This window comes from Hypanus sabinus, chromosome 23 (genome assembly GCF_030144855.1).
Source record: "Hypanus sabinus isolate sHypSab1 chromosome 23, sHypSab1.hap1, whole genome shotgun sequence".
Lineage (NCBI taxonomy): Eukaryota > Metazoa > Chordata > Chondrichthyes > Myliobatiformes > Dasyatidae > Hypanus > Hypanus sabinus.
Genome location: NC_082728.1, coordinates 7255524 through 7268278, shown reverse-complemented (window position 1 = coordinate 7268278; position 12755 = coordinate 7255524).

Below are 12755 nucleotides of genomic sequence, written 5' to 3'. Positions count from 1 at the left end.
TTGAGTATGGGAGTTGTTGGCATGGCAAGCTTTTGCTGACCATCTCTAAATGGCCCTGCAAAGACTGTAATGATCAACCTTCTTGAATGCTGTAGTCCTATCTGAACTTAGTCTTCTGCTCTACACTTGTTTTCCTAAAACAGAGAGTGTAAAGATGTTCTATAGTTGAACTGAAAAACAGTGGAAGTCTGACTGTTTGTTTATAGAATTGGCTGGATACAGATGGTGTGTATATCCTGACTAGCCTGTTCTCTGATTTATAAATTAGGAGGGTCCCAGACATAGTTAGTAGGACTTGGCAGAAAAGGCAAAAGCAAGGGGTCATAGATTTATGTGAATCAATAAAGGACTTACAAACAGTGGATAAATTACTTTATCCACCTGGAAACTAATGAGGGTCTGGAGCACTGCTGTAATGAATGCTGGAGTGAGGAAAACTTGAAAAGTCAAAGTCTCCATAGCGCAGATTTATCATTGGAAAATGGAAGAGAGCTGATGCACCATCAATAACTCTCAGAGACGTGAGGCGAGTTATAGGCTTTTATTCGCTGGAAGGGAACAGTCAGCAGCAAGAGATCCCCACACGACATCCTGGAGACTGAAGGAGGAGCCGTGCCTCCAATTGCCTTTATACAGGGGTCTGTGGGAGGAGCCACAGGAGCAGTCAGTGGGTGGGGGGGGGCGTGTCCAGACAGGTATATGTAGTTCACCACAAGAGCAAAACAGCTTTAATTATGGCAGCAGTAGTGCGATCACTCGAGTTGAGTATGATGTTCTCTTAAGGGGTTATCTATTGGTGGGTGCTCAGGATGATTTGGGATCCACAAATTCTGGTGAAGTGTGGGCATGAGTAAGTAGTGGCTGTGGGTCTTGGTTATTCAGTCTCTCCTTTCATAGCTGCCATGTGTTCTCTGTGGCACAGGACGTTGTTCTCATGTAGCTCCCTCTTGCAGATTTCCTCCAGGTATAGTGTATCTGTTGAGCACAATGTTTTCCCATAGAGTACTACAAGCAGGCCCTTTGACCCATCTAGTCCATGCCAAACCATTAATCTGCTTAGTCCCATTGACCTTCACCTGGATCATATGTTCGATCTCCATACCCTTCCCATCCATGCACCTATCCAAATTTCTCTTAAATGTTGAAATCGACCCTGTATCCCCACTGTGCTGACAGCTAGTTCCACACTCTCACCACCTCTGAGCGAAAAAGATTCCCCTTATGTTCCTCTTAAACATTTCACCTTTTATCCTTAACCCATGACCTCTAGTTCTAGTCTCAGCCTCAGTAGAAAAAGCCTGCTTGCAATTTGTCCTATCTGTACTTCTCATAATTTTTGTATACCTCTATCAAATCTCCCCTGAATTTTCTATGTTCTAGGAAATAAAGCTGAACCTATTCAACCTTTCCTCCTAACTCAAGTCCTCCAATCCTGACAGCATCCTTATAAATTTCTCTGCACTCTTTCAATCTCATTGACATCTTTCCTGTAGGTTGGTGACCAAATCTGGATACAATACTCCAAATTAGGCCTTTCCAACACCTTATACAATTTCAACATAACATCACAACTCTTGTACTCAATACATTGAAGACCAATTTGCCAAATATTTTCTTTGCATTCCAAACTACCTGTGATGCCACTTTCAAGGAATTAAGGATCTGTTTTCCCAGATACCTCTGTTCTATCACACTCCTCAGTATCCTACTGCTCACCATGTAAGAAAAACCTATTGTGTAAGACCAGCTTGGTCCTCCCAAAGTGCAACACCTCACACTCGACTGGTTTAAATTCCATTTAAAATTTTTCTAGCTGGTCCAGATCCTGCTGACAGCTTTGATAGTCTTCATCACTGTCCATTATACACTTAATCTTGGTGTTATTTGCAAATTTGCTGATTGAATTTATCACATTATCATCCAGATCATTGATAGAGATGATATTAATGACAAACAATAATGGACCCGGCACTAATCCCTGCGACACTTCACTAGTCACAGGCCTCTAGTTAGAGAGGCAACTATCTATAACCCCTGTCTGGTATCTTCCGCAGTGTCAATGTTTAATCCAATTTACTACCTTATCTTGAACACCAAGTGATTGAACCTTCTGACAGATCTCCCATACAGGACATTGCCTTGCTAAGGTCCATGTAGTCAACATCTACTACCTCACCTTCATCAACTTTCCTGGTAACTTCCTTGATAAGCTCTACAAAATTGGTTAGACACAACTTACCAAGCACAAAGCCATATTGATTTTCCCCAATCAGTCCCTGTCTATCCAAATATTGATATATCAGGTCCCTTAGAATACCTTTCAATAACTTTCCCCCTACAGATGTCAGGCTCACCGGCTTATAATTTCCTGCCTTTCCCAAGTAAATGCAGATGCAAAAAATTCATTTAAGACCTCCCCAATCTCTTTTGGCTCCACACATACACCAAATTACAATTCTGATCTTCCAGAGGACTTATTTTGTCTCATGCCATCCTTTTGTCCTTAATATATCAGTAGAAGCTCTTGGGATTCTCCTTCACTTTGTCTGCCAGAGCAACTTCATGTCCTCTATTAGCCCTCCTGATTTCCTTTCTAAGTGTTGTCTTGTATTATACTCAAGTACCTCATTGTTCCTGCCTGCCTATACCTGCTATGCACCTCCTTCTTTTTCTTAACCAGGGCTTCAATATCTCTTGAAAATCAAGGTTCCCTAAACCGGTTATCCTTGCCTTTTATTCTGACAGCAACATACAAACTCTGTACTGTCAAAAATTTCACTTTTGAAGGCCTCCCACTTACCAAGTACACCTTTGCCAGAAAGTAACCTGCCCCAATCCACACTTTCCAGATCCTTTCTCCAATTTAGAATCTCAATCTTTTTCCATTATTATGTTGAAGCTAATGGTACTATAATCACTAGGTACAAACTTCTGTCACTTGCCCTGTCTCGTTCCCTAATAGGAGATCTAGTATCACACATTCTCACACTCTCTTGGGTCTGCTATGTACTGATTAAGGAAATTTTCCTGAACATACTTGACAAACTCTTTCCAATCCAACCCTTTTACAGTACAGGAGTCTCAGTCAATATGTGGGAAGTTAAAATCACCTGCTATTACAACCTTATGTTTCTTACATCAGTCTGCGATCTCTTGACAAATTTGCTCCTCTAAATCCTGTGGACTGTTGGGTGGTCTATAATATAATCCCTTTAATTTGGTCATCCCATCACAAACAAAAAGAAAATCTGCAGATGCTGGAAATCCAAATAACACACACAAAATGCCAAAGGAACTCATCAGGCCAGGCAGCATCTATGGAAAAAAGTACTCGATGAGCTTTCCAGACTATCCTGACCGAGCACTGCCATGATATTTTTCCTGACTAGTAATGCCACCTCTCCCACTTTAAAGTTCAAAGTACATTTATTATCAATGTATACATTATACAGCCATGAGATTTGTCTCCTTACATGCAGCCACAAAACAAAGAAGTTTCAAAAGAACCCGTTTAAAAAAAGAGTATCAAACTTCCAATGCATAGAGACAGAAAAAAAAATCATGCAAACAATAAAAGTAAGCAAATAGCCTCTGAACTGAAGGTTTATGAAAGACATAAAGCCAGGCATCACAGCAGATGGAGCAGGCCACAGCCTCAGTTCATTGCAAAACTGAGTGAACATTGCAAGACCACACACTAAAACAATGGACCCCCGAACATTCAGCTGCCAGTCCTACCCCAAGAATCACTAATGGCGACAATGTCAAAATTCCACTTGCTGAACCATATCCTAAGCTCAGCAGTCTTCCCTACAATACTCCTTGCATTGAAATATACGCAACCACTCCGCTAACTGTTTTTGCATTCTGGTTCCCATTCCCCTGCAACTTTAGTTTAAATCCCACCCAAAGTAGCACTCGCAAACCTCCCCATTGGGATATTTGTCTCCTTCCAGTGCAAGGTACAACCCATCCCTTTTGTACAGGTTCCCTGGAAGAGAGCCAATGATAAAAAAAATCTGAAGCCCTCCCTCCTACACCAACTCCTGATTGATCTTCCTATTTCTGGCCTCACTAGCACATGGTACAGGTAGCAATCCTGAGATTACTACACTGGTGTCCTGACCTTTAACTTAGCACCTAACTTCCTGAACCCACTGTGGTAAACTATGTATACCTGTCTGGACACGCCCCTCTGCTGACTGTTCCTGTGGTTCCTCCCACAGACCCCAGTATAAAGGCAACTGGAGGCACTGCTCCTCCCTCAGTCTCCAAGATGTCGTGGTCCCTTTTGCTGCTAATAAAAGCCTATCGTTCACCTCCTGGCTCCGAGAGTTATTGATGATGCATCACCCACTTTGCAAGACTTCATCACCCCTCCTACCCATGTCATTTGTACTGATGTGTACCACAACCTCTGTCTGCTCACCCTCCCATTTAAGAATGCTGTGGAGTCAATGTGAGACATCCCTGACTCTGGTACCCAGGAGGCAACAAACCATCTAGGAATCTTGTTGTCATTACACAACCTCCATTCTGTTCTCTAACCAATGAATCCCCTATCACTAAAGCTCGCCTCTTCTCCCCACTCCCCTTCTGAGCCACAGAGCAAGACTCAGTGGCAGAGACCTGATGGTTGTGGCTTTCCTCTGTTAGGTCATTCTGCCCATTTTCCTTGTCTGCCTTGCCTATGAACCCCTCAGCCTCCTAATCACTTAAGAAGTCAGGACATTCCAATTTTATAAATGGTACATGGGGAAATACCAGCCCTTAAAGCATTTACCCCACCAGGCTATTAAGGCTCAAATCCTTTAAGGCTGTTACCATACTCTGGGTCAAGGTTTAACTACAATAGACTACTCCCTCCCAGCTGCCCCACAACAGAATGCCAAAACCCAAGAAGCCTGATAATTTTCCCTACAGCCTTTTCCTTGTTAAAGGGATCAATATCAATTGCAATTGCATCCCTTTTGTGATGTAGTAAGGAGTCCTCATACAAATTCAGCAATCTGACCTGTTGGTCTAGTGTGCAAATTCAAATGCCATCCCCAGGAATGTATTACAGGATTTCCCACAAGTCAGTGTCCACTACTTTGCCATTCCATAATGCAGGGAGATACAAATGCACTCACTCCTGATTAGTCACTAGATAATTTCAAAATCACAAAAACAATTGAACTACAAGATTTGCTCCCCATGGCAGGTGTGGGAATGCACAATCACTGGCCTGGCCATACTGTTTTGGACACACAAGGGAAGGGGGCGATTCATTTCAAGGATTAAATTGAGGGGTCCATGTTACTCTTTCTCTCTCTCATTTTCATCATCCAGCCAGATATCCCTATCTCTCAGCCCCACAGTAGTACCATAGCCCCTCCTCATTATGGCTCGAACCTTAATGGGATCTGGCTGCCAATTTGCTTAGCATGCAGCATCCCCGCAGAGTAGTTTCATTAGCTGACAAACTATTGATATATATTTTTCCTCCAACTTTGCAGCTTGAGTTCGAGCCATCAATAGTAATTCTCTCAGAATAATACAGCACTGACTGAGGTCCTCTAATTCATTCTTAAGACCTGCTATCATTTTATACTGATGTCTTAAATGGCTGAAAACAGCCAGAAGGCATTCCCCGTTTCCTCCTGGGAAAACCTATTGATTAAAGTATGTAAACAATGTGATGTCCCAATTCAACCCCAGCAAATTCTAACTGGTCTAACCAATCTACCAGCATTCCATAACCCATCAATAAGTTAGCAAGAATTCCAAAGCCCTCACTATTATCAGTCCACCCTGGGAATTTGCATCTCTTATACTGAGAGTCCACGCTTTTAAATAACCTCTTAAAGAAATGCACTTCCGCTCAAAAAGCCAGACTCTGCTCAAAGCAGAAACAGATATAATGTTGAATTAGGTTCACGGCCCAGGAAGTGAAACAGGAAATGCACTGACTTTGAATAGATATATTATTTATTTACAATCAGTAAAACTTTGACCAAACATTCATGTTTCCTAAGTTACAGACACTACAAAGCTGAATATTCAATAAACATACTTTGTTAAAAATGTGCACAGAGCACACTGTCCAACTCATCATGTGATCCCTGCCTTAAACAAAGGAAGAAAGGACAAACCACCTTTCATGTGCTCTTTTATATAACCAGGATATTTGAAACTGAACCCCAGGCAACCAACCAATGGCAAAGCAGCTGCAGTTTCTAATCTAACCAATCACACCAGAAGCAACTTTCAGCAATCAGAATGTGACATGCCCCCACAGGACAGTTGGTCAGAATTAACTGGAAAAGAACACTGGCAGGGATGATAGTGGATCAGCAATGACTGGAATTTCTGGAAGCAATGCGGAAGGCACAGTATATATACATCCCAAAGAGAAAGAAGTATTCTAAAGGAAAAATGACACAACTATGGCTAACAAGAGAAGTCAAAGACAATGTAAAAGCCAAAGAGAGGACATATAATAGAGCAAAAATTAGTCGGAAGTTAATGGATTGGGAAGCTATTAAGAACCGACAGAAGGCGACAAAAACATCATTAAGAGGCAAAGATGAAATACTAAAGTAAGCTAGCTATTAATATTTAAGAGAATACCACAAGTTTCTTCAGATACATACATTGTAAAAAGGGTGACAGTGCATATTGGTCTGCTGGAAAATGATGCTGGAGTGGACAAACTGAAAAAGCATTTTGCATCAGTCTTCACTGTGGAAGACAGTTGTAGTATGGTGGAAGTTCCAGGTGTCGGGGTCATGAAGTGTGTGAAGTTACTACTATTAGAGAGAATTTTCTTGGGAAACTGAAAGGTCTGAAGATAGGCAAATCACTTGGGTCAGATGGTGTATACCCAGGGTTCTTAAAGAGGTGGCTGAAGAGATTGTGGAGGCATTAGTAATGATCTTTCAACAATTACTAGATTCTGGAATGGTTCTGGAAGACTGGAAAAATGCATATATCACTCCGCATTTCAAGAAGGGAAAGAGGCAGAAGGAAGGAAACTATAGGCCAGTTAGATGGACCTCAGTGGTTGGGAAGCTGTTGAATTATTAAGGATGACCTCTCAGGGTACTTGGAGGCACATGATAAAATAGGCTACAGTCAGCATGCTTTCCTCAAAGGAAAATCTTGGCTGACTAACCTATTGGAAACTTTGAAGAAATAACAAGCAGGATAGACAAAGGAGAATATGTTGATGTTGTATACTTGGATTTTCAGAAGGCCTTTGACAAGGTGCCACATATGAGGTTACTTAACAAGCTATGAACCCATGGTATTACAGGAAAGATTCTAGCATGGATAAATCAGTGGCTGATTGGCAGGAGGCAAAGAGTGGGAATAAAGGGAGACTTTTCTGGTTGGCTGCCAATGACTAGTGGTGTTCCACAGAGGTCTGTGTTGGGACCGATTATTTTTATTTTATATGTCATTGATTTGGATGATGGAATTGATAGCTTTGTTGTAAAGTTTACAGATGATATGAAGATAGGTGGAGGGGCAGGTAGTGTTGAGGAAGTAGAGAAGCCATAGAAGGATTTAGACAGATTAGGAGAATGGGTAAAGAGATGGCAGATGGAATACAGTGTCAGGAAGTGTATGGTCATGCACTTTGTTAGAAGAAATGAAAGGGTTAACCTGTTTTCTAAATTGAGAGGAAAAACAAAAAAAAAACTGAACCGCAAAGTGACTTGGGGGTCCTTGTGCAGGGTTCTCTAAAGGTCAATTTGCAGGTTGAGTCTGTGGTGAGGAAGGCAAATGCAATGTTAGCATTCTCTTCAGGAGGACTGGAATATAAAAACAAAGATGTAATGTTGAGGCTTTATAAAGCACTGGTGAGACCTCACCTGGAGTATTACAAGCAGTTTGGGCCCTTTATCTTAGAAAGAATGTACTGAAACTGGAGAGGGTTAAAAGGAGATTCACGAAAATGATTCCAGGATTGAAAAGCTTATCATATTAAGTGCATTTGATGGTTGTGGGCTTGTATTCACTGGAATTCAAAAGAATGAGGGGTGACCTAATTGAAACTTATCAAATGGTGAAAGGCCTTGATAGAGTGTATGTGGAGAGGATGCTTCCTATGTTGAGAGAGTCTAAGACCAGAAAGTGATCAAGGTGTATGTGCTCTTGTTTCTATCAATGGTGCCGAGGATGAGAAAGTGGAGAGTTTGAAGTTCTGAGGAGTGAACATCAACAATGGCTTGTCCAGGTCCAATTATGCAGATGCCATAGTGCACTAGTGCCTCTCCTTCCTCAGGGGACTAAAGATATTTGGTATGTCCCCTTTGACTGATCTTCCCTAATTTTTATGGAAGCACCATAGAATGTGTGCTATCCAGATACCTCACAACTTTGTATGGCAACTGTTCTGTCTGAAACTGCAGAGAGTTGTGGATACAGTTTAGCATATCATGGAAGCAAATCACACCAGGCTTATGGCCAGCTTCTATCTTGTTGTTCTAAGACTATTCAATGGTCCCCAGTATGATAAGATAAACTCTTGACCTCACAATCTACTTCCCATGGCCATGGCCTTGCATCCTATTCTCTGCCTGAACTGCACTTTCTCTGTAACAGTTTATTCTGCATGTTGTTGTTTCCCTTGTGCTACCTTGACGTACTCATGTGATGAAATGATTTGTATAGATGGTATGCACTGTTTTTCACTGTAGCTTTAGTATATGTAACAATAATAAAACAATTTATCAATTCCCCTGGAGAATTTCCCCTAAGAACTTGGGACATCCCTTTGGAGAGTGGCAAACAAAAGACTGTAAGAAAATCTTAAGGAAATTGCTTCATTTATCTTCAGGTATAATCTGGCCTCAGCTCACCCAGGATTAAATAAACGTTTGGTCATAAGAATGTTAATGTAAACACCTGTTTCCAACATTCATCTCTGTGCTGGAGTAGGTTCTTCAAATTTTAAGTCCAATATACTCAGTGGCCATTTTATTACACACATCCTGTACCTTATAAAGCCACTGAGTGCATGTTCATGGTCTTCTGCTGTTGTAGCCCATTCTCTTCAAGGTTCAGTATGTTGTGTGACCAGAGATGCTCTTCTGCACACCACTGTTGTAATACATCATTATTTGAATTATTGTTGCCTTCCTGTCAGCTTGAACCAGTTTGGCCATTCTCCTCTGACCTTTCCTATTATCAAGGCATTTTTGACCACAGAACCACCACTCAATAGATTTTTTTTTGTTTTTCACATCATTCTCAGTAAACTCTATAGAGACTGTTGTCTGTGAAAAGCCAGGGTATCAGCAGTTTTTGAGAAAGTCAGACTGCCTCGTGTGGGACCAATAATCAGTTTATGTCACTTAGGTCACATTTCTTACTCATTCTGAAGTTTGGTCTGAACAACAACTGAATCTCTTCACCATGTCTTCATGCTTTATGTATTGAGTTGCTACCACATGATTGGCAGATTAGATATTTGCATATAGGTGTATCTAATGCAGTGTCACTGAGTGTATGTCCATAATTCTCTGGGAGTGCTTACATAGTGTTGTATCTGTGCAGCTTTAAAGCTGGAGGTTCTGTTCCCATGTCCTGCATAGGTTAGTTCTCATTTTAAAGTCATGGAACAGGGAGGAGGGTTAATACATTGCAGTTGAACAAGTTTATATGGATAATTTCAAAATAGACAAAATTACATACAGATATAGAATTTGCAATGAAGCAGTTGGAAGACAGACAGATTTGGCAGAACAGCTATAAAGTAACAGGTGACAAGTGTGTTTTTCAATGATATTGTTGAAGGAATAACAATGCCATCTAATTGTTATGAACTCAATTATCTTTCTTATTTCCTTGCAGAACCCTCAGCTCTGAAATACAATTTGGCCTTTAGATCACTTCCATCAGAAATAAAACAGTGTTAAAGCAGGAACTCTACAACCATTACCATCAGACAAGTATCATTTACAAGAGATACTGCATATGATTCTACCAGTAATTCATAGTTCACTTATATCACAATTGGTTACAAAATGCTGGTAAGATTGTGGGTACACTAGCTGATCTATTTTTGGACAGATTATAGATGATTTTCTTCTGAGATATCACTTAAGTTGTCAAAAACTGTAACTATGGAAAAATCTGAGGTATTTTATTTACAAGTCAGCTAAATGTAAGTACATTTTAAGTAAATTAAAGTAAGTTAAAGTAAATTTAAGTACATTCCCTGGGATGATACTGTATCATAATTTATACTTTGGTTGACTTGTGAAGTCATTACAACTAATAAAATCTTTGTTAATTGAACTCAAAATTTGGTTGTAATAATCAAACTTTGTTCTTTGGATCAATGCATTGTTTGCACTAATTTATATTTTTTATCATTATGGTTGCTGCTTATTCATAATTGGCTTGTTTAAACTGGGTACAGGAAAGGGAAACAAAACTTATAAAATTTTGTTTTGTCCTTCCAATATACTTATGATTCACTAGCATCTACAAGAGAATAGTGGCAATTTATTCCATTGTGGGCATTATATCCAGGTCAGATCCTATTTCAGATTTTACTTTCATAAGGAAATCCGTAACTGACTTTATAAGCAAAATCAATGATTACTCACTACTGTCAGGCCAGTCATTTTAAACATTCCTTTAGATTAATTTTGCCAGTTTCTATTGTGGAAAAGATACTTTTTCTCTTACATTCAAGGGTTTGCTTCCACTGCTTAAAACCTCAATACTTAAAAATCTTTACATCATCTAGGATAGAACAATGCACCTTAAACATTCAACCACTCTAGTGCCAGTGTACTGTATCCAAAATATATGTCAAGTACAAAATGAAATGCAGGTTTGTAAAAACAAATGAAGTGGAAACAGCAGTAAGCTGTCTGGTCCCCTTTCATAGCCAATCATTCATCACAGTACTACTTTTGTGCATTAATCCCATATCTAAAACTCTGTCAATCTCTGACTATGGTGCTTTGACCAAACCTCTGGCCTCTAACAACAGGAAGGTCAAGAATGTGCACAGGGACTCCATCATCTGGGGGTACCTCTTCAAGTCATTCACACTTTGACATAGAAATATATTTTCATTCCTTGAACATGAGTGGGCCTAATCTTGGAACTCCCTACACAAAAGCACTACAGAACCTCCTTTGCCAGTACTGCAATATTCAAGCTATTTCTCTACAAACTTTTTAAGGGTAATAAATGGTGTGCTTGCTAATGATGGTTATGAATAGGGCAACCAGAACTGTATATAGGAGGACTGAAAAGCTTGATCATGTAGATATTAAGAAAGGAGCTTTTGGAAAGCATCTACCCTATGACAATTAAAGAGGTGGAAGTACTGGCGCTTTTAAGAAATTTTAAAGTGGATAAATCTCTGAGTCCTGACAGGATATTCCCCAGGACCTTGAGGGAAGTTTGTGTAGATATAGCAGGAGCTCTGATGGAAATCTTTAAGATGTCATTAGAAACGGGGATTGTGCCGGAGGATTGGCGTATTGCTCATGTGGTTCCATTGTTTAAAGAGGGTTCTAGAAGTAAGCCTAGCAATTATAGACCTGTCAGTTTGACATCAGTGGTGGGTAAATTAATGGAAAGTATTCTTAGAGATAGTATTAATAATTATCTGGATAGACAGAATCTGATTAGGAGTAGCCAGCATGGATTTATGCGTGGAAGGTCATGTTTGACAAACCTTATTGAATTTTTTTGAAGAAGTTACGAGGAATGTTGACGAGGGTAAGGCAGCGGATGTAGTCTATATGGACTTCAGCAAAGCCTTTGACAAAGTTCCACATAGAAGGTTAGTTAAGAAGGTTCAGTTGTTAGGTATTAATGCTGGAGTAATAAAATGGATTCAACAGTGGCTAGATGGGAAATGCCAGAGAGCAGTGATGGATAATTGTTTATCGGGATGGAGTCCGGTGACTAGCAGGGTGCCTCAGGGATCTGTTTTGGGCCCAATGTTGTTTGTAATATACATAAATGATCTGGATGATGGGGTGGTAAATTGGATTAGTAAGTATGCTGATGATACTAAGGTAGGAGGTGTTGTGGATAATGAGGTGGGTTTTCAAAGCTTGCAGGGAGATTTATGCCGGTTAGAAGAATGGGCTGAACGTTGGCAGATGGAGTTTAATGCTGAGAAGTGTGAGGTTCTACATTTTGGCAGGAATAATCCAAATAGAACATACAGGGTAAATGGTAGGGCATTGAGGAATGCAGAGGAACACAGAGATCTAGGAATAACAGTGCATAGTTCCCTGAAGGTGGAGTCTCATGTAGATAGGGTGGTGAAGAAGGCTTTTGGAATGCTGGCCTTTATAAATCAAAGCATTGAGTACAGAAGTTGGGATGTAATGTTAAAATTGTACAAGGCATTGGTAAGGCCAAATTTGGAATATTGTGTGCAGTTCTGGTCACTGAATTATAGGAAAGATATCAATAAATTAGAGAGAGTGCAGAGACGATTTACTAGGATGTTACCTGGGTTTCAGCACTTAAGTTACAGAGAAAGGTTGAACAAGTTAGGTCTCTATTCATTGGAGCGTAGAAGGTTGAGGGGGGATTTGATCGAGGTATTTAAAATTTTGAGAGGGATAGATAGTGTTGATGTGAATAGGCTGTTTCCATTGAGAGTAGGGGAGATTCAAACGAGAGGACATGATTTGAGAGTTAGGGGGCAGAAGTTTAAGGGAAACACGAGGGGGTATTTCTTTACTCAGAGAGTGATAGCTGTGTGGAATGAGCTTCCTGTA